The sequence below is a fragment of the Mobula birostris genome, chromosome 4 (assembly GCF_030028105.1).
Source record: "Mobula birostris isolate sMobBir1 chromosome 4, sMobBir1.hap1, whole genome shotgun sequence".
Lineage (NCBI taxonomy): Eukaryota > Metazoa > Chordata > Chondrichthyes > Myliobatiformes > Myliobatidae > Mobula > Mobula birostris.
The window spans coordinates 99,736,796-99,759,030 of NC_092373.1; the positions used below are offsets into that span (position 1 = coordinate 99,736,796).

The 22,235-nt window shown below is 43.9% G+C and overlaps 1 protein-coding gene across 3 annotated transcripts in view; it reads left to right on the forward strand.

Moving 5' to 3' along the window:
• The window catches only part of ephb1 (EPH receptor B1), a 774,921-nt gene that overhangs the window by 647,336 nt on the left and 105,350 nt on the right, over nt 1-22,235 (forward strand). The window lies entirely within an intron of this gene.

Consider the following 22,235-nt stretch of genomic DNA (forward strand, 5'->3'; position numbering starts at 1 on the left):
TGTGGTGGAAACCTGAAGATTTTAGAACGATGGGTTAATTGGTGTGGCTTTAGAGTGTGGTAGAAAGCAGAGCATTTTAGAACGATGGGTTAATTGGTATGCCTTTAGAGTGTGGTGGAGACTAGACCATTTTAGAACCATGGGTTAATTGATGTGGCTTTAGAGTGTGGTGGAAATCAGAGCATTTCAGAACGATGGGTTAATTGGTGTGGCTCAGAGTGTGGTGGAAACCAGAGCATTTTAGAATGAATGGGTTAATTGGTGTAGCTTTAGAGTGTGGTGGAAACCAGAGGATTTTAGAACGATGGGTTAATTGGTGCACTTTAGAGTATGGTGGAAACCAGAGGATTTTAGAACAATCGGTTAATTGGTGTGGCTTTAGAGTGTGCTGGAAGCCAGAGCATTTTAGAATGATGGGTTAATTGGAGTGGCTTTACAGTGTAGTGGAAACCAGAGCATTTTGGAACGATGGGTTAATTGGTGTGGCTTTAGAGTGTGGTGGAAACCCAAGGATTTTAGAACGCTGAGTTACTTGGTGTGGCTTTAGAGTGTGGTGGAAACCAGAGCATTTTGGAACAATGGGTTAATTGGTGTGGCTTTAGAGTGTGGTGGAAACCAGAGGATTTTATAACGATGGGTTAATTGGTGTGGCTTTAGAGTGTGGTGGAAACCAGAAGATTTTAGAACGATTGGTTAATTGGTGTGGCTTTAGAGTGTGGTAGAACGCAGAGCATTTAAGAACGATGGGTTAATTGGTGTGCTTTTAGAGTGTGGTAGAGACCAGACCATTTTAGAACGATGGGTTAATTGATGTGGCTTTAGAGTGTGGTGGAAACCAGAGCATTTTAGAATGATGGGTTAATTGGTTATGGCTTTAGAGTGTGCTGGAAGCCAGACCATTTTAGAACGATGGGTTAATTGGTGTGGCTTTAGACTGTGGTGGAAACAAGAGCATTTTAGAACGATGGGTTAATTGGTGTGCCTTCAGAGTGTGGTGGAGACCAGTCCATTTTAGAACTATGGGTTAATTGGTGTGGCTTTAGACTGTTGTGGAAGCCAGAGCATTTTAGAACGATCGGTTAATTGGTGCAGTTTAGAGTGTGGTGGAAACCAGAACATTTTAGAACAATGGGTTAATTGGTTATGGCTTTCGAGTGTGGTGGAAACCAGAGCATTTTAGAACAATGGGTTAATTGGTGTGGCCTTTAGAGTGTGGTAGAAAACAGAGCATTTTAGAATGATGTGTTAATTGGTGTGCCTTTAGAGTGTGGTGGAGACCAGACCGTTTTAGAACGATGGGTTAATTGGTGCACTTTAGAGTCTGGTGGAAACCAGAGCATTTTAGAACAATGTGTTAATTGGTGTGGCTTTAGAGTGTAGTGGAGACCAGGCCATCTTAGAACAATGGGTTAATTGGTGTGGCTTTAGAGTGTGGTGGAAAACAGAGGATTTTAGAACGATGGGTTAATTGGTGGGACTTTAGAGTGTGGTGGAAACCAGCACATTTTGGAACAATGGATTAATTGGTGTGGCTTTAGAGTGTGGTGGAAACCCAAAGATTTTAGAACGATGAGTTACTTGATGTGGCTTTAGAATGTGGTGGAAACCAGAGGATTTTAGAACGATAGGTTAATTGGTGTGGCATAAGAGTGAGGTGGAAACCAGAGCATTTTAGAACAATGGGTTAATTGGTGTGGCTTTAGAGTGTGGTGTAAACCAGAAGATTTTAGAATGATGGGTTAATTGGTGTGGCTTTAGAGTGTGGTAGAAAACAGAGCATTTTAGAACGATGGGTTAATTGGTATGCCTTTAGAGTGTGGTGGAGACCAGACCATTTTAGAACGATGGGTTAATTGATGTGGCTTTAGAGTGTGGTGGAAATCAGAGCATTTCAGAACGAGGTGTTAATTGGTGTGGCTTTAGAGTGTGGTGGAAACCAGAGCATTTTAGAATGAATGGGTTAATTGGTGTGGCTTTAGAGTGTGGTGGAAACCAGAGGATTTTAGAACGATGGGTTAATTGGTGCACTTTAGAATATGGTGGAAACCAGAGGATTTTAGAACAATGGGTTAATTGCTGTGGCTTTAGAGTGTGCTGGAAGCCAGAGCATTTTGGAACGATTGGTTAATTGGTGTGGCTTTAGAGTGTGGTGGAAACCTAAGGATTTTAGAACGATGAGTTACTTGGTGTGGCTTTAGAGTGTGATGGAAACCAGAGCATTTTAGAACAATTGGTTAATTGGTGTGGCTTTAGAGTGTGGTGGAAACCAGAGGATTTTAGAACGATGGGTCAATTGGTTGGGCTTTAGAGTTTGGCGGAAAACCAGAGCAGTTTAGAACGTTGGGTTCATAGGTGTGGTTTTAGACTGTGGTGGAAACCATAGCATTTCAGAACGATAGGTTATTTGGTGTGACCTTAGAGTGTGGTGAAAGCCAGAGCATTTTAGAACGATGGATTAATTGGTGTGGCTTTAGAGTGTGGATTGGCTTTAGAGTGTGGTGGAAACCAGAGGATTTTAGAACAATGGGTGACTTGGTGTGGCTTTAGAGTGTGGATTGGCTTTAGAGTGTGGTGGAAACCAGAGGATTTTAGAACAATGGGTGACTTGGTGTGGCTTTAGAGTGTGGTGGAAACCAGAGGATTTTAGAGCGGTGGGTTAATTGGTGTGCCTCTAGAGTTTGGTGGAAACCAGAGGATTTTAGAACGATGGGTTAATTGGTGTGGCTTTAGAGTGTGGTGGAAACCAGAGGATCTTAGAACGATGGGTCAATTGGTTGGGCTTTAGAGTGTGGCGGAAAACCAGAGCAGTTTAGAACGTTGGGTTCATAGGTGTGGTTTTAGAGTGTGGTGGAAACCATAGCATTTCAGAACGATAGGTTATTTCGTGTGACCTTAGAGTGTGGTGAAAGCCAGAGCATTTTAGAACGATGGATTAATTGGTGTGGCTTTAGAGTGTGGATTGGCTTTAGAGTGTGGTGGAAACCAGAGGATTTTAGAACAATGGGTGACTTGGTGTGGCTTTAGAGTGTGGTGGAAACCAGAGGATTTTAGAACGGTGGGTTAATTGATATGGCTTTTGAGTGTAGTGGAAACTAGAGCATTTTAGAACGATGGGTTAATTGGTTATGGCTTTGGAGTGTGGTGGAAACCAGAGCATTTTAGAACGATGGGTTAATTGGTGTGACTTTAGAGTGTGGTGAAGACCAGACCAGTTTAGAATGATGGGTTAATTGATGTGGCTTTAGAGTGTAGTGGAAACTAGAGCATTTAAGAACGATGGGTTAATTGATGTGGCTTTTGAGTGTAGTGGAAACTAGAGCATTTTAGAACGACAGGTTAATTGGTGTGGCTTGAGAGTGTGGTGCAAACCAGAGCATTTTAGAACGATGGGTTAATTGGTGTGGCTGTAGAGTGTGCTGGAAACCAAAGGACTTTAGAACGATGGGTTAATTGGTGTACATTTAGAGTGTGCTGAAGACCAGACCATTTTAGAACGATGGGTTAATTGCTGTGGATTTAGACTGTGGTGGAAACCAGAGGATTTTAGAACGATGGGTTAATTGGTGTGGCTTTAGAGTGTGGTGGAAACCAGAGCATTTTAGAACGATGGGTTAATTGGTGTGGCTTTAGAGTGTGGTGGAAGCCAGAGCATTTTAAAACGATTGATTAATTGGTGTGGCTTTAGAGTGTGGTGGTAACCAGAGCAATTTAGAACGATGGGTTAATTGGTCTGGCTTTGGAGTGTGGTGGAAACCAGACCATTTTAGTACGATGGGTTAATCGGTGTGGCTTTAGAGTGTGGTAGAAACCAGAGCATTTTAGAACAATGGGTTAATTGTTGTGGTTTTAGAGTGTGGTGGAAACCAGAGCATTTCAGAACGATAGGTTATTTGGTGTGACCTTAGAGTGTGGTGGAAGCCAGAGCATTTTAGAACGATGGATTAATTGGTGTGGCTTTAGAGTGTGGATTGGCTTTGGAGTGTGGTGGAAACCAGAGGGTTTTAGAACAATGGGTGACTTGGTGTGGCTTTAGAGTGTGGATTGACTTTAGAGTGTGGTGGAAACCAAAGCATTTTAGAACAATGGGTGACTTGGTGTGGCTTTAGAGTGTGGTGGAAACCAGAGGATTTTAGAACGATGGGTTAATTGGTGTGGCTTTAGAGTGTGGTGGAAACCAGAGGATTTTAGAACGGTGGGTTAATTGGTGTGGCTTTAGAGTGTGGTGGAAGCCAGAGCATTTTAGAACGATGGGTTAATTGGTGTGACTTTAGAGTGTGGTGAAGACCAGAGCATTTTAGAACGATGGGTTAATTGATGTGGCTTTAGAGTGTAGTGGAAACTAGAGCATTTTAGAATGATGGGTTAATTTTTGTGCCTTTAGAGTGTGGTGGAAACCAGAGGATTTTAGAACGACAGGTTAATTGGTGTGGCTTGAGAGTGTGGTGGAAACCAGAGCATTTTAGAACGATGGGTCAATTGGTTTGGCTTTAGAGTGTGGTGGAAACCAGGGCATTTTAGAACGATGGGTTAATTAGTGTGGCTTTAGAGTGTGGTGGAATCCAGAGCATGTTAGAACGATGGGTTAATTGGTGTGGCTGTAGAGTGTGCTGGAAACCAGAACATTTTAGAGTGATGGGTGAATTGGTGTGGCTTTAGAGTGTGCTGGAAACCAAAGGACTTTAGAACGATGGGTTAATTGGTGTACATTTAGAGTGTGCTGAAGACCAGACCATTTTAGAACGATGGGTTAATTGCTGTGGATTTAGACTGTGGTGGAAACCAGAGGATTTTAGAACGATGTGTTACTTCGTGTGGCTTTAGAGTGTGGTGGAAACTAGAGGATTTTAGAACAATGGGTTAATTGGTTTTGACTTTGGAGTGTGGTGGAAACCAGAGCATTTTAGAGCGGTGGGTTAATTGGTGTGCCTCTAGAGTGTGGTGGAAACCAGAGGATTTTAGAACGATCGGTTAATTGGTGTGGCTTTAGAGTGGGGTGGAGACCAGACCATCTTAGAACGATGAGTTAATTGGTTATGGCTTTAGAGTGTGGTGGAAACCAGAGCATTTTAGAACGGTGGGTTAATTGTTGTGTCTTTAGAGTGTGGTGGAAACCAGAGGATTTTAGAACGATGGGTTAATTGGTGTGGCTTTAGAGTGTGGTGGAAACCAGAGCATTTTAGAACGATGGGTTAATTGGTCTGGCTTTGGAGTGTGGTGGAAACCAGACCATTTTAGTACGATGGGTTAATCGGTGTGGCTTTAGAGTGTGGTAGAAACCAGAGCATTTTCGAACAATGGGTTAATTGTTGTGGTTTTAGAGTGTGGTGGAAACCATAGCATTTCAGAACGATAGGTTATTTGGTGTGACCTTAGAGTGTGGTGGAAGCCAGAGCATTTTAGAACGATGGATTAATTGGTCTGGCTTTAGAGTGTGGATTGGCTTTAGAGTGTGGTGGAAACCAGAGGGTTTTAGAACAATGGGTGACTTGGTGTGGCTTTAGAGTGTGGTGGAAACCAGAGGATTTTAGAACGATGGGTTAAATGGTGTGGCTTTAGAGTGTGGTGGAAACCAGAGCATTTTAGAACGATAGGTTAATTGGCGTGGCTTTAGAGTGTGGTGGAAACCAGAGCATTTTGGAACGATGGGTTAATTGGTGTGGCTTTAGAGTGTGCTGGAAACCAGAGCATTTTACAACGATGGGTTAATTAGTGGGACTTTAGAGTGGTGTGGAAACCAGAGCATTTTAGAACGCTGAATTCATTGGTGTGGCTTTAGAGTGTGGTGGAAACCCGAGCATTTTAGATCGATGGGTTATTTGGTGTGCCTTAGAGTGTGGTGCAAACCAGAGCATTTTAGAACTATGGGTTAATTGGTGTGGCTTTAGAGTGTGGTGGAACCAGAGGAATTTTGAACCATCTGTTTCTTGGTATGGCTTTAGAGTGTGGTGGAAACCAAAGGATTTTAGAACAATGGGTTAATTGTTGTGTCATTAGAGTGTGGTGGAAAGCAGAGCATTTTAGAACGATGGGTTAATTGGTGTGACTTTAGAGTGTGGTGAAGACCAGACCATTTTAGAACGATGGGTTAATTGATGTGGCTTTAGAGTGTAGTGGAAACTAGAGCATTTTAGAACGATGGGTTAATTGATGTGGCTTTTGAGTGTAGTGGAAACTAGAGCATTTTAGAACGATGGGTTAATTGGTTATGGCTTTGGAGTGTGGTGGAAACCAGAGGATTTTAGAACGATGGGTCAATTGGTTGGGCTTTAGAGTGTGGTGGAATCCAGAGCATGTTAGAACGATGGGTTAATTGGTGTGGCTGTAGACTGTGCAGGAAACCAGAACATTTTAGAGTGATGGGTGAATTGGTGTGGCTTTAGAGTGTGGTGGAAGCCAGAGCATTTTAAAACGATTGATTAATTGGTGTGGCTTTAGAGTGTGGTGGTAACCAGAGCAATTTAGAACGATGGGTTAATTGGTCTGGCTTTAGAGTGTGGTGGAAACCAGACCATTTTAGTATAATGGGTTAATCGGTGTGGCTTTAGAGTGTGGTAGAAACCAGAGCATTTTAGAACAATGGGTTAATTGTTGTGGCTTTAGAGTGTGGTGGAAACCAGAGGATCTTAGAACAATGGGTCAATTGGTTGGGCTTTAGAGTGTGGCGGAAACCAGAGCAGTTTAGAACGTTGGGTTATTTGGTGTGACCTTAGAGTGTGGTGGAAACCATAGCATTTCAGAACGATAGGTTATTTGGTGTGACCTTAGAGTGTGGTGGAAGCCAGAGCATTTTAGAACGATGGATTAATTGGTGTGGCTTTAGAGTGTGGTGGAAACCAGAGGATTTTAGAACGATGGGTGACTTTGTGTGGCTTTAGAGTGTGGTGGAAACTAGAGCATTTCAGAACGATTGGTTACTTGGTATGGCTTTAGAGTGTGGTGGAAACCAAAGGATTTTACATAGATGGGTTAATTGGTGTGACTTTAGAGTGTGGTGACGACCAGACCATTTTAGAACGATGTGTTACTTCGTGTGGCTTTAGAGTGTGGTGGAAACCAGAGGATTTTAGAATGATGGGTTAATTGTTGTGGCTTTAGACTGTGGTGGAAACCAGAGGATTTTAGAACGATGGGTTAATTGGTTATGGCTTTAGAGTGTGGTGGAAACCAGAGGATTTTAGAAGGACGGGTTAATTGGAGTGGCTTTAGAGTCTGGTGGAGACCAGACCATCTTAGAACGGTGGGTTAATTGGTGTAGCTTTAGAGTGTGGTGGAAACCAGACCATTTTAGAACGATGGGTTAATAGGTGTGGCTTTAGTGTGTGGTAGAAACCAGAGCATTTTAGAACAATGGGTTAATTGTTTTGGCTTTAGAGTGTAGTAGAAACCAGAGCATTTTAGAACAATGGGTTAATTGTTGTTGCTTTAGAGTGTGGTGGAAACCAGAGGATTTTAGAACAATGGGACAATTGGTTGGGCTTTAGAGTGTGGTGGAAACCAGAGGATTTTAGAACGATGGGTTAATTGGTGTGCCTGTCGAGTGTGGTGGAAACCAAAGCATTTTAGAACGGTGGGTTAATTGGTGTCGCTTTAGAATGTGGTGGAAACCAGAGCATTTTAGAACGTTGGGTTAATTGGTTGGGCTTTAGAGTGTGGTGGAAACCAGAGCAGTTTAGAACGTTGGGTTCATAGGTGTGGTTTTAGAGTGTGGTGGAAACCATAGCATTTCAGAACGATAGGTTATTTGGTGTGACCTTAGAGTGTGGTGAAAGCCAGAGCATTTTAGAACGATGGATTAATTGGTGTGGCTTGAGAGTGCGGTGGAAACCAGAGTAATGTAGAACGGTGGATTAATTGGTGTGCCTTTAGATTGTGGTGAAGACCAGACCATTTTGGAACGATGGGTTAATTGCTGTAGATTTAGACTGTGGTGGAAACCAGAGGATTTTAGAACGATGGATTAATTGGTGTGGCTTTAGAGTGTGGATTGGCTTTAGAGTGTGGTGGAATCCAGAGGATTTTAGAACAATGGGTGACTTGGTGTGGCTTTAGAGTGTGGTGGAAGCCAGAGCATGTTAGAACGATGGGTTAATTGGTGTGGCTGTAGAGTGTGCAGGAAACAAGGGCATTTTAGAACGATGGGTTAATTGGTGTGGCTTTAGAGTGTGGTGGAAGCCAGAGCATGTTAGAACGATGGGTTAATTGGTGTGGCTGTAGAGTGTGCAGGAAACCAGAGCATTTTAGAGTGATGGGTGAATTGGTGTGCTTTTAGAGTGTGGTGGAAACTAGAGCATTTCAGAACGATGGGTTACTTGGTGTGGCTTTAGAGTGTGGTGGAAAACAAAGGAGTTTAGTACGATGGGTTAATTGGTGTACCTTTAGAGTGTGCTGAAGACCAGGCCATTTTAGAACGATGAGTTAACTGCTGTGGATTTGGAGTGTGGTGGGAACCAGAGCATTTTAGAGCGGTGGGTTAATTGGTGTGCCTCTAGAGTTTGGTGGAAACCAGAGGATTTTAGAACGATGGGTTAATTGGTGTGGCTTTAGAGTGTGGTGGAAACCAGAGGATCTTAGAACGATGGGTCAATTGGTTGGGCTTCAGAGTGTGGCGGAAAACCAGAGCAGTTTAGAACATTGGGTTCATAGGTGTGGTTTTAGAGTGTGGTGGAAACCATTGCATTTCAGAACGATAGGTTATTTGGTGTGACCTTAGAGTGTGGTGGAAGCCAGAGCATTTTAGAACGATGGATTAATTGGTGTGGCTTTAGAGTGTGGTGGAAACCAGAGGATTTTAGAACAATGGGTGACTTGGTGTGGCTTTAGAGTGTTGTGGAAACCAGAGGATTTTAGAGCGGTGGGTTAATTGGTGTGCCTCTAGAGTTTGGTGGAAACCAGAGGATTTTAGAACGATGGGTTAATTGGTGTGGCTTTAGAGTGTGGTGGAAACCAGAGGATCTTAGAACGATGGGTCAATTGGTTGGGCTTTAGAGTGTGGCGGAAAACCAGAGCAGTTTAGAACGTTGGGTTCATAGGTGTGGTTTTAGAGTGTGGTGGAAACCATAGCATTTCAGAACGATAGGTTATTTGGTGTGACCTTAGAGTGTGGTGAAAGCCAGAGCATTTTAGAACGATGGATTAATTGGTGTGGCTTTAGAGTGTGGATTGGCTTTAGAGTGTGGTGGAAACCAGAGGATTTTAGAACAATGGGTGACTTGGTGTGGCTTTAGAGTGTGGATTGGCTTTAGAGTGTGGTGGAAACCAGAGGATTTTAGAACAATAGGTGACTTGGTGTGGCTTTAGAGTGTGGTGGAAACCAGAGGATTTTAGAACGGTGGGTTAATTGATGTGGCTTTTCAGTGTACTGGAAACTAGAGCATTTTAGAACGATGGGTTAATTGGTTATGGCTTTGGAGTGTGGTGGAAACCAGAGCATTTTAGAACGATGGGTTAATTGGTGTGACTTTAGAGTGTGGTGAAGACCAGACCATTTTAGAACGATGGGTTAATTGATGTGGCTTTAGAGTGTAGTGGAAACTAGAGCATTTTAGAACGATGGGTTAATTGATGTGGCTTTTGAGTGTAGTGGAAACTAGAGCATTTTAGAACGATGGGTTAATTGGTTATGGCTTTGGAGTGTGGTGGAAACCAGAGCATTTTAGAATGATGGGTTAATTGTTGTGCCTTTAGAGTGTGGTGGAAACCAGAGGATTTTAGAACGACAGGTTAATTGGTGTGGCTTGAGAGTGTGGTGGAAACCAGAGCATTTTAGAACGATGGGTCAATTGGTTTGGCTTTAGAGTGTGGTGGAAACCAGGGCATTTTAGAACGATGGGTTAATTAGTGTGGCTTTAGAGTGTGGTGGAATCCAGAGCATGTTAGAACGATGGGTTAATTGGTGTGGCTGTAGAGTGTACTGGAAACCAGAACATTTTAGAGTGATGGGTGAATTGGTGTGGTTTTAGAGTGTGGTGGAAACTAGAGCATTTCAGAACGATGGGTTACTTGGTGTGGCTTTAGAGTGTGGTGGAAACCAAAGGACTTTAGAACGATGGGTTAATTGGTGTACATTTAGAGTCTGCTGAAGACCAGACCATTTTAGAACGATGGGTTAATTGCTGTGGATTTAGACTGTGGTGGAAACCAGAGGATTTTAGAACGATGTTTTACTTCGTGTGGCTTTAGAGTGTGGTGGAAACCAGAGGATTTTAGAACAATGGGTTAATTGGTTTTAGCTTTGGAGTGTGGTGGAAACCAGAGCATTTTAGAGCGGTGGGTTAATTGGTGTGCCTCTAGAGTGTGGTGGAAACCAGAGGATTTTAGAACGATCGGTTAATTGGTGTGGCTTTAGAGTGGGGTGGAGACCAGACCATCTTAGAACGATGGGTTAATTGGTTATGGCTTTAGAGTGTGGTGGAAACCAGAGCATTTTAGAACGGTGGGTTAATTGATGTGTCTTCAGAGTGTGGTGGAAACCAGAGGATTTTAGAACGATGGGTTAATTGGTGTGGCTTTAGAGTGTGGTGGAAGCCAGAGCATTTTAAAACGATTGATTAATTGGTGTGGCTTTAGAGTGTGGTGGTAACCAGAGCAATTTAGAACGATGGGTTAATTGGTCTGGCTTTGGAGTGTGGTGGAAACCAGACCATTTTAGTACGATGGGTTAATCGGTGTGGCTTTAGAGTGTGGTAGAAACCAGAGCATTTTAGAACAATGGGTTAATTGTTGTGGTTTTAGAGTGTGGTGGAAACCATAGCATTTCAGAACGATAGGTTATTTAGTGTGACCTTAGAGTGTGATGGAAGCCAGAGCATTTTAGAACGATGGATTAATTGGTGTGGCTTTAGAGTGTGGATTGGCTTTAGAGTGTGGTGGAAACCAGAGGGTTTTAGAACAATGGGTGACTTGGTGTGGCTTTAGAGTGTGGTGGAAACCAGAGGATTTTAGAACGATGGGTTAATTGGTGTGGCTTTAGAGTGTGGTGGAAACCAGAGGATTTTAGAACGGTGGGTTAATTGGTGTGGCTTTAGAGTGTGGTGGAAGCCAGAGCATTTTAGAACGATGGGTTAATTGGCGTGGCTTTAGAGTGTGGTGGAAACCAGAGCATTTTGGAACGATGGGTTAGTTGGTGTGGCTTTAGAGTGTGCTGGAAACCAGAGCATTTTACAACGATGGGTTAATTAGTGGGACTTTAGAGTGTGGTGGAAACCAGAGCATTTTAGAACGCTGAATTCATTGGTGTGGCTTTAGAGTGTGGTGGAAACCCGAGCATTTTAGATCGATGGGTTATTTGGTGTGGCTTTAGAGTGTGCTGGAAACCCGAGCATTTTAGATCGATGGGTGATTTGGTGTGCCTTAGAGTGTGGTGCAAACCAGAGCATTTTAGAACGATGGGTTAATTGGTGTGGCTTTAGAGTGTGGTGGAACCAGAGGAATTTAGAACCATCTGTTTCTTGGTATGGCTTTAGAGTGTGGTGGAAACCAAAGGATTTTAGAACAATGGGTTAATTGTTGTGTCATTAGAGTGTGGTGGAAACCAGAGCATTTTAGAACGATGGGTTAATTGGTGTGACTTTAGAGTGTGGTGAAGACCAGACCATTTTAGAACGATGGGTTAATTGATGTGGCTTTAGAGTGTAGTGGAAACTAGAGCATTTTAGAACGATGGGTTAATTGGTTATGGCTTTGGAGTGTGGTGGAAACCAGAGGATTTTAGAACGATGGGTCAATTGGTTGGGCTTTAGAGTGTGGTGGAATCCAGAGCATGTTAGAACGATGGGTTAATTGGTGTGGCTGTAGAGTGTGCAGGAAACCAGAACATTTTAGAGTGATGGGTGAATTGGTGTGCTTTTAGAGTGTGGTGGAAACTAGAGCATTTCAGAACGATGGGTTACTTGGTGTGGCTTTAGAGTGTGCTGGAAACCAAAGGACTTTAGAACGATGGGTTAATTGGTGTACATTTAGAGTGTGCTGAAGACCAGACCATTTTAGAACGATGGGTTAATTGGTGTACATTTAGAGTGTGCTGAAGACCAGACCATTTTAGAACGATGGGTTAATTGCTGTGGATTTAGACTGTGGTGGAAACCAGAGGATTTTCGACCGGTGGGTTAATTGGTGTGCCTCTAGAGTGTGGTGGAAACCAGAGGATTTTAGAACGATGGGTTAATTGGTGTGGCTTTAGAGTGGGGTGGAGACCAGACCATCTTAGAACGATGGGTTAATTGGTTATGGCTTTAGAGTGTGGTGGAAACCAGAGCATTTTAGAACGATGGGTTAATTGATGTGTCTTTAGAGTGTGGTGGAAAGCAGAGGATTTTAGAACGATGGGTTAATTGGTGTGGCTTTAGAGTGTGGTGGAGACCAGACCATTTTAGAACGATGGGTTAATTGGTGTGGCTTTAGAGTGTGGTGGAAGCCAGAGCATTTTAAAACGATTGATTAATTGGTGTGGCTTTAGAGTGTGGTGGTAACCAGAGCAATTTGGAACGATGGGTTAATTGGTCTGGCTTTAGAGTGTGGTGGAAACCAGAAGATTTTAGATCGATGTGTTACTTGGTGTGGCTTTAGGGTGTGGTGGAAACCACAGGATTTTAGAACGATGGGTTAATTGGAGTGGCTTTAGAGTCTGGTGGAGACCAGACCATCTTAGAACGGTGGGTTAATTGGTGTAGCTTTAGAGTGTGGTGGAAACCAGACCATTTTAGAACGATGGGTTAATAGGTGTGGCTTTAGTGTGTGGTAGAAACCAGAGCATTTTAGAACAATGGGTTAATTGTTTTGGCTTTAGAGTGTAGTAGAAACCAGAGCATTTTAGAACAATGGGTTAATTGTTGTTGCTTTAGAGTGTGGTGGAAACCAGAGGATTTTAGAACAATGGGTCAATTGGTTGGGCTTTAGAGTGTGGTGGAAACCAGAGGATTTTAGAACGATGGGTTAATTGGTGTGCCTGTCGAGTGTGGTGGAAACCAAAGCATTTTAGAACGGTGGGTTAATTGGTGTCGCTTTGGAGTGTGGTGGAAACCAGAGCATTTTAGAACGTTGGGTTAATTGGTGTGGCTTTAGAGTGTGGTGGAAACCAGAGCAGTTTAGAACGTTGGGTTCATAGGTGTGGTTTTAGAGTGTGGTGGAAACCATAGCATTTCAGAACGATAGGTTATTTGGTGTGACCTTAGTGTGTGGTGGAAGCCAGAGCATTTTAGAACGATGGATTAATTGGTGTGGCTTGAGAGTGCGGTGGAAACCAGAGTAATGTAGAACGGTGGATTAATTGGTGTGCCTTTAGATTGTGGTGAAGACCAGACCATTTTGGAACGATGGGTTAATTGCTGTAGATTTAGACTGTGGTGGAAACCAGAGGATTTTAGAACGATGGGTGACTTGGTGTGGCTTTAGAGTGTGGTGGAAACCAGAGGATTTTAGAACGATGGGTTAATTGGTGTGGCTTTAGAGTGTGGTGGAAACCAGAGCATTTTAGAACGGTGGGTTAATTGGTGTGGCTTTAGAGTGTGGTGGAAGCCAGAGAATTTTAGAACGATGGGTTAATTGGCGTGGCTTTAGATTGTGGTGGAAACCAGAGCATTTTAGAACGATGGATTAATTGGTGTGGCCTTAGAGTGTGCTGGAAACCAGAGGATTTTAGAACGATGGGTTAATTGGTGTGGCCTTAGATTGTGGTGGAAACCAGAGCATTTTGGAAGGATGTGTTATTTGGTGTGACTTTAGAGTGTGGTGGAAACCAGATCATTTTAGAACGATGGACTAATTGGTGTGGCTTTAGAGTGTGGTGTGGATTTAGAGTATGGTGGAAACCAGAGTATTTTAGAACGGTGGGTTAATTGCTATGCCTTTAAAGTGTGGTGAAGACAAGACCATTTTAGAACGATGGGTTAATTGCTGTGGATTTAGAGTGTTGTGGAAACCAGAAGATTTTAGATCGATGTGTTACTTGGTGTGGCTTTAGGGTGTGGTGGAAACCAGAGCATTTTAGAACGATGGGTTAATTGGTGTGGCTTTAGAGTGTGATGGAGACCAGACCATCTTAGAACGATGGGTTAATTGGTTATGGCTTTAGAGTGTGGTGGAAACCAGAGCATTTTAGAATGATGGGTTAATTGGTGTGGCTTTAGAGTGTGGTGGAAACCAGAGCATTTTAGAAGGATGTGTTACTTGGAGTGGCTTTAGAGTATGGTGGAAACCAGAGGATTTTAGAACGATGTGTTAATTGGTGTGACTTTAGAGTGTCGTGGAAACCAGAGCATTTTAGAACGATGGGTTAATTGGTGTGGCATTAGAGTGTGGTGGAAACCAGAGCATTTTACAACGTTGGGTTAATTGGTGTGGTTTTAGAGTGTGGTAGAAACCAGAGCATTTCAGAACGATGGGTTATTTGGTGTGACTTTAGAGTGTGGTGAAGACCAGACCATTTTAGAACGATGGGTTAATTGCTGTGGATTTAGAGTGTGGTGAAAGCCAAGAGCATTTCAGAACGATGGGTTACTTGGTGTGGCTTTAGAGTGTGGTGGAAACCAGAGCATTTTAGAACTATCGGTTAATTGCTGTGGATTTAGAGTGTGGTGGAAACCAAAGGATTTTAGAACGATAGGTTAATTAGTGTGGCTTTAGAGTGTGGTGGAAACCAGAGGATTTTAGAACGATGGGTTACTTGGTGTGGCTTTAGAGTGTGGTGGAAACCAGAGCATTTTAGAACTATCGGTTAATTGCTGTGGATTTAGAGTGTGGTGGAAACCAAAGGATTTTAGAATGATGGGTTAATTAGTGTGGCTTTAGAGTGTGGTGGAAACCAGAGCATTTTAGAACAATGGGTTAATTGGTGTGGCTTTAGAGTGTGGTGGAAACCAGAGCATTTTAGAACGATGGATTCATTGGTGTGGCTTTAGAGTGTGGTAGAAACCAGAGCATTTAGGAACGATGGGTTAATTGGTGTGGCTTTAGAATGTGGTGCAAACCAGAGCATTTTAAAACTATTGGTGTGGCCTTGGTGTGTGGTGGAAACCAGAGCATTTTAGAAGGATGTGTTATTCGGTGTAACTTTAGAGTGTGGTGGAAACCGGAGCATTTTAGAACGATGGGTTAATTGGTGTGGCTTTAGAGTGTGGTGGAAACCAGAGGAATTTAGAACCATGTGTTACTTGGTATGGCTTTAGAGTGTGGTGGAAACCAAAGTATTTTAGAATAATGGGTTAATTGTTGTGTCGCTACAGTGTGGTGAAGACCAGACCATTTTAGAATGATGGGTTAATTGCTGTGGATTTAGGGTGTGGTGGAAAGCAGAGGATTTTAGAACGATGGGTTAATTGGTGTGCCTTTAGAGTGTGGTGCAAACCAGAGCATTTTAGAACGGTTGGTTAATTGGTGTGGCTTTAGAGTGTGGTGGAAACCAGAGCATTTTAGAACAATGGGTTAATTGACGTGCCTTTGGAGTGTGGTGGAAACCAGAGCATTTTAGAACGGTGGGTTAATTGTTGTGCCTTTAGAGTGTGGTGGAAACCAGAGGATTTCAGAAAGATCGGTTAATTGGTGTGGCTTTAGAGTGTGGTGGAAACCAGAGCATTTATGAATGATGGGTTAATTGGTGTGGCTTTAGAGTGTGCTGGAAACCAGAGCATTTTAGAACTTTGGGTCAATTAGTGTGGTTTTAGAGTGTGGTAGAAACCAGAGCATTTCAGAACGATGGGTTAATTGGTGGGACTTTAGAGTGTGGTGGAAACCAGAGCATTTTAGAACGATGGATTAATTGGTGTGGATTTAGAGTGTGGTGTGGCTTTAGAATGTGGTGGAAACCAGACCATTTTAGAATGATGGGTTAATTTGTGTGGCTTTAGAGTGTGGTGGAAACCAGAGCATTTTAGAACGATGGGTTAATTTTTGTGGCTTTAGAGTGTGGTGGAAACCAGAGGATTTTAGAACGATGGGTTAATTGGTGTGGCTTTAGAGTGTAGTGGAAAGCCAAGGATTTTAGAACGATGGGTTAATTGGTGTGGCTTCAGAGTGTTGTGGAAAGCAGAGCGTTTCAGAACAATGGGTTAATTGGTGTGGCTTTAGAGTGTGGTGGAGACCAGACCATTTTAGAACGATGGGTTAATTGGTGTGGCTTTAGAGTGTGGTGGAAAGCAGAGCATTTTAGAACGATGGGTTAATTGGTGTGGCTTTAGACTGTGGTGCAAACCAGAGCATTTTAGACAATGGATTAATTGGTGTGACTTTAGACTGTGGTGGAAACCAAAGCATTTTAGAACGATGGGTTAATTGGTGTGGCTTTAGAGTGTGGTTGTAACCAGAGCAATTTAGAACGATGGGTTAATTGGTGTAGCTTTAGAGTATGGAGGAAAGCCTAGGATTTTAGAACGATGGGTTAATTGGTGTAACTTCAGAGTGCGGTTGAAAGCAGAGCATTTTAGAACGATGGGTTAATTGGTGTGGGTTTAGAGTGTGGTGGAGACCAGACCATTTCAGAACGATGGGTTAATTGGTGTGGCTGTAGAGTGTTGTGGAAACCAGAGCATTTTAGAACGGTGGGTCAATTGGTTGGGCTTTAGAGTGTGGTGGAAACCAGAGGATTTTAGAACGATGGGTTAATTGGTGTGGCTTTAGAGTGGGGTGGAAACCAGCGCATTTTAGAGTGATGGGTTAATTGGTGTCGCTTTAGAGTGTGGTGGAAACCATAGCATTTTAGAACGTTGGATTAATTGGTGTGGCTTTAGAGTGTGGTGGATACCAGAGGATTTTCGAACGATGGGTTAATTGGTGTGCCTTTAGAGTGTGGTGAAGACCAGACCATTTTGGAACGATGGGTTAATTGCTGGGGATTTAGGGTGTGGTGGAAACCAGTGGATTTTAGAACGATGGGTTAATTGGTGTGGCTTTAGAGTGTGGTGGAAACCAGAGCATTTTAGAACGGTGGGTTAATTGGTGTGGCTTTAGAGTGTGGTGGAAGCCAGAGCATTTTAGAACGATGGGTTAATTGGCGTGGCTTTAGAGTGTGGTGGAAACCTGAGCATTTTAGAACGATGTGTTAATTGGTGTGCCTTTAGAGTGTGTTGAAAACCAGAGCATTTCAGAACGATGGGTTACTCGGATATGGCTTTAGAGCGTGGTGGAGACCGGAGCATTTTAGAAAAATGGGTTAATTGGTGTGGCTTTAGAGTGTGGTGTGACTTTAGAGTGTGCTGGAAGCCAGAGCATTTTACAATGATGGGTTAATTAGTGTGGCTTTAGACTGTGGTGGAAACCAGAGGATTTTAGAACGATGCGTTAATTGGTGTGGCTTTAGAGTGTGGTGGAAACCAGAGCATTTTAGAACGATGAGTTAATTGGTTATGGCTTTAGAGTGTTGTGGAAACCAGAGCATTTTAGAACGGTGGGTTAATTGGTGTGCCTTCAGAGTGTGGTGGAAACCAGACCAGTTTAGAACGATGGGTCAATTGGTCTGGCTTTAGAGTGTGGTGGAAACCAGAGGATATTAGAACGATTGGTTAATTGGTGTGGCTTCAGAGTGTGGTGGAAACCAGAGCATTTTAGAACAATGGGTTACTTGGTGTTGCTTTAGACTGTGGTGGAAAACAGAGCATTTTAGAGTGATGGGTTAATTGGTGTGCATAAGAGTGTGGTGCAAACCAGAGCATTTTCGAACAATGGATTAATTGGTGTGGCTTTAGACTGTGGTGGAAACCAGAGCATTTTAGAACGATGGGTTAATTGTTGTGGTTTTAGAGTGTGGTGGAAACCAGAGGATTTTTGAACGGTGGGTTAATTGTTGTGGCTTTAGAGTGTGGTGGAAACCAGAGCATTTTAGAAGGATGGGTTATTTGGTGTGGCTTTAGAGTGTGGTGGAAAGCAGAGCATTTTAGAACGATGGGTTAATTGGTGTGGCTTTAGAGTGTGGTGGAAAGCAGAGCATTTTAGAACGATGGGTTAATTGGTGTGGCTTTAGAGTGTGGTGGTAACCAGAGCAATTTAGAACGATGGGTTAATTGGTGTGGCTTTAGAGTATGGAGGAAAGCCTAGGATTTTAGAACGATGGGTTAATTGGTGTAACTTCAGAGTGTGGTTGAAAGCAGAGCATTTTAGAACGATGGGTTAATTGGTGTGGCTTTAGAGTGTAGTGGAGACCAGACCATTTCAGAACGATGGGTTAATTGGTGTGGTTGTAGTGTGTGGTGGAAACCAGAGCATTTTAGAACGGTGGGTCATTTGGTTGGGCTTTAGAGTGTGGTGGAAACCAGAGCATTTCAGAACGATGGGTTAATTGGTGTGGTTGTAGTGTGTGGTGGAAACTAGACCATTTTAGAACGATGGATTAATTGCTGTGGATTTAGGGTGTGGTGGTAACCAGTGGATTTTAGAATGATGGGTTAATTGGTGTGGCTTTAGAGTGTGTTGAAAACCAGAGCATTTCAGAACGATGGGTTAATCGGATATGGCTTTAGAGTATGGTGGACACCGGAGCATTTTAGAACAACGGGTTAATTGGTGTGGCTTTAGACTGTGGTGTGACTTTAGAGTGTGCTGGAAGCCAGAGCATTTTACAATGATGGGTTAATTGGTGTGGCTTTAGACTGTGGTGGAAACCAGAGGATTTTAGAACGATGCGTTAATTGGTGTTGCTTTAGAGTGTGGTGGAAGCCAGAGCATTTTGGAGCGATGGGTTAATTGGTGTGGCTTTTGAGTGTGGTGGAAACCAGAGCATTTTAGAACGATGAGTTAATTGGTTATGGCTTTAGAGTGTGGTGGAAACCAGAGCATTTTAGAACGATGGGTTAATTGGTTTGGCTTTAGAGTGTGGTGGAAACCAGAGCATTTCAGAACGATGGGTTAATTGGTGTGGCTTTAAAGTGTGCTGGAAGCCAGAGAATTTTAGAATGATGGGTTAATTGGTGTGGCTTTAGAGTGCGGTGGAAACCAGAGGATTTTAGAACGGTGGTTTAATTGGTGTGGCTTTAGAGTGTGGTGGAGACCACAGCATTTTAAAAGGATGGGTTAATTGGTGTGGCTTTAAAGTGTGGTGGAAACCAGAGGATTTTAGAACAATGGGTTAATTGGTGTGGCTTTAGAGTGTGATGGAGACCAGAGCATCCAGTAGAATTTGATGTGGATACAGGGAGAATGTGCAATCACCAGATGTAGCAGGTTTGATCCTATTTCAATCTAACCTGCTGGATTCACTTGGATTCTGCAAGCTGATATGTGTACAGTTTGTCTGCTATGTGAATGAACAGCCTCTTATGCAGAAGCATCATTTGTTACCTTTTCAAGAAATTATACCCAGCCTTCTCTAGATCTGTGCCGACTAAGTTGCTATTCCAACAACTTTCTTGTGATTTGTATTGTTCTTCATAATTCTCTCCAGATTTGTCAGTGTTAGACTTTCTCCAGTTTTTGCAGTCTTTTACTTTTCCAATGTAGTTCAAGAAGACAATATAAACACGTAGCTGAGCTGAATTCACAGGGAAAGGAAAATGCAGAGTGTGTGTAAAATATTAAAGTGAGGTGCTATCACCTGTCCAGCTCTTGGCTCCATCCCTCCCCCTCCTGTCTTCTCCTATCGTTTTGGATCTCCCCCTCCCCCTCCAACTTTCAAATCCCTTACTCACTCTTCCTTCAGTTAGTCCTGACGAAGGGTTTCGGCCTGAAACGTCGACTGCACCTCTTCCTAGAGATGCTGCCTGGCCTGCTGCATTCACCAGCAACTTTTATGTATGTTGCTTGGCTTTCCAGCATCTGCAGAATTCCTGTTGTTTGTGTTTAAATTCAATACTGCGAAGCCTCTTCCGGTGATGCCTACACCGAAGAAGTTTAGATTCTCTCTTCGGCGGGAGTTCAGTGAAACCATCTCTCACTGCTCCCCATCTGTAATTTCTTCGGCTCTTCAACTTTTCGACCACACTTTGACTCAGACTCGCTATCACAGCCATATATCCTTTTTGGAACATGCCTCCATCGCCAAATTACTCCAGTTGGCTTTAGGATTCGTTTCCAAGCCTCTCAATTTGGACCTTCTGAGGATCCCAGGTACTCAGAGTTTTATTGACTCTGCCTCTCGCCGCTTCTCCCATCAAGCTCTGAAGGCGACTCTCTCCGAGACTACTTCTTCGGCAAGGACTCTTCCACCCCCACCGATGACCCCTTCTCCCGTCTTCAACCCTCCTCTTCTTCATGGACACCCTGCTCTGGTCTTCTGCCTGCCCTGGATCTCTTTATCGCTAATTGCCGACGGGACATTAACCGTCTCGACTTCACCGCACCTTGTCCCCATTCCAACCTCACTCCTTCGGAACGCTCTGCTCTCCACTCCCTCCGCCCTAATCCTAACCTTATTATTAAACCCGCCGATAAGGGGGGTGCTGTTGTAGTCTGGCATACTGACCTCTACCTTGCCGAGGCACAGCAACAACTCGCGGATACCTCCTCTTATATACCCCTCGTTCGTGATCCCACTAAGGAGCACCAGGCCATTGTCTCCCACACCATCACCGACTTTATCTGCTCAGGGGATCTCCCATCCACTGCTACCAACCTTATAGTTCCCACACCTCGCACTTCCCGTTTCTACCTCCTACCCAAGATCCACAAACCTGCCTGTCCTGGCCGACCTATTATCTCAGCTTGCTCCTGCCCCACCAAACTCGTTTCTGCATACCTCGACACGGTTTTATCCCCACTTGTTCAATCCCTTCCGACCTATGTTCGTGACACTTCCCACACTCTTAAACTTTTCGATGATTTTAAGTTCCCTGGCCCCCACTGCTTTATTTTCACCATGGATGTCCAGTCCCTATATACTTCCATCCCCCATCAGGAAGATCTCAAAGCTCTACACTTCTTTTTGGATTCCAGACCTAATCAGTTCCCCTCTACCACCACTCTGCTCCGTCTAGCGGAATTAGTCCTTACTCTTAATAATTTCTCCTTTGGCTCCTCCCACTTCCTCCAAACTAAAGGGGTAGCTATGGGCACCCGTATGGGTCCTAGCTATGCCTATCTTTTTGTTGGCTTTGTGGAACAATCTATGTTCCGTGCCTATTCTGGTATCTGTCCCCCACTTTTCTTTCGCTACATCGCCGACTGCATTGGCGCTGCTTCCTGCACGCATGCAGAACTCGTTGACTTTATTAACTTTGCCTCCAACTTTCACCCTGCCCTCAAGTTTACCTGGTCCATTTCCAACACCTCCCTCCCCTTTCTAGATCTTTCTGTCTCTGTCTCTGGAGACATCCACTGATGTCTACTATAAGCCTACTGACTCTCACAGCTATCTGGCCTATTCCTCTTCTCACCCTGTCTCTTGCAAAAGCACCATCCCCTTCTCGCAATTCCTCCATCTCCGCCGCATCTGCTCTCGGGATGAGGCTTTTCATTCCAGGACGAGGGAGATGTCTTCCTTTTTTAAAGAAAGGGGCTTCCCTTCCTCCACTATCAACTCTGCTCTTAAACGCATCTCCCCCATTTCACGTACATCTGCTCTCACTCCATCCTCCCGCCACCCCACTAGGAATAGGGTTCCCCTGGTCCTCACCTACCACCCCACCAGCCTCCGGGTCCAACATATTATTCTCCGTAACTTCCGCCACCTCCAACGGGATCCCACCACTAAGCACATCTTTCCCTCCCCCCGTCTCTCTGCATTCCGCAGGGATCGCTCCCTACGCAACTCCCTTGACCATTCGTCCCCCCCATCCCTCCCCACTGATCTCCCTCCTGGCACTTATCCGTGTAAGCGGAACAAGTGCCACACATGCCCTTACACTTCCTCCCTTACCACCATTCAGGGCCCCAAACAGTCCTTCCAGGTGAGGCAAGACTTCACCTGTGAGTCTGCTGGGGTGATATACTGCGTCCGGTGCTCCCGATGTGGCCTTTTATATATTGGCGAGACCCGACGCAGACTGGGAGACCGCTTTGCTGAACATCTACGCTCTGTCCGCCAGAGAAAGCAGGATCTCCCAGTGGCCGCACATTTTAATTCCACATCCCATTCCCATTCTGACATGTCTATTCACAGCCTCCTCTACTGTAAAGATGAAGCCACACTCAGGAACAACACCTTATATTCTGTCTGGGTAGCCTCCAACCTGATGGCATGAACATCGACTTCTGTAACTTCCGCTAATGCCCCACCTCCCCCTCGTACCCCATCTGTTACTTATTTTTATACACACATTCTTTCTCTCACTCTCCTTTTTCTCCCTCTGTCCCTCTGAATATACCTCTTGCCCATCCTC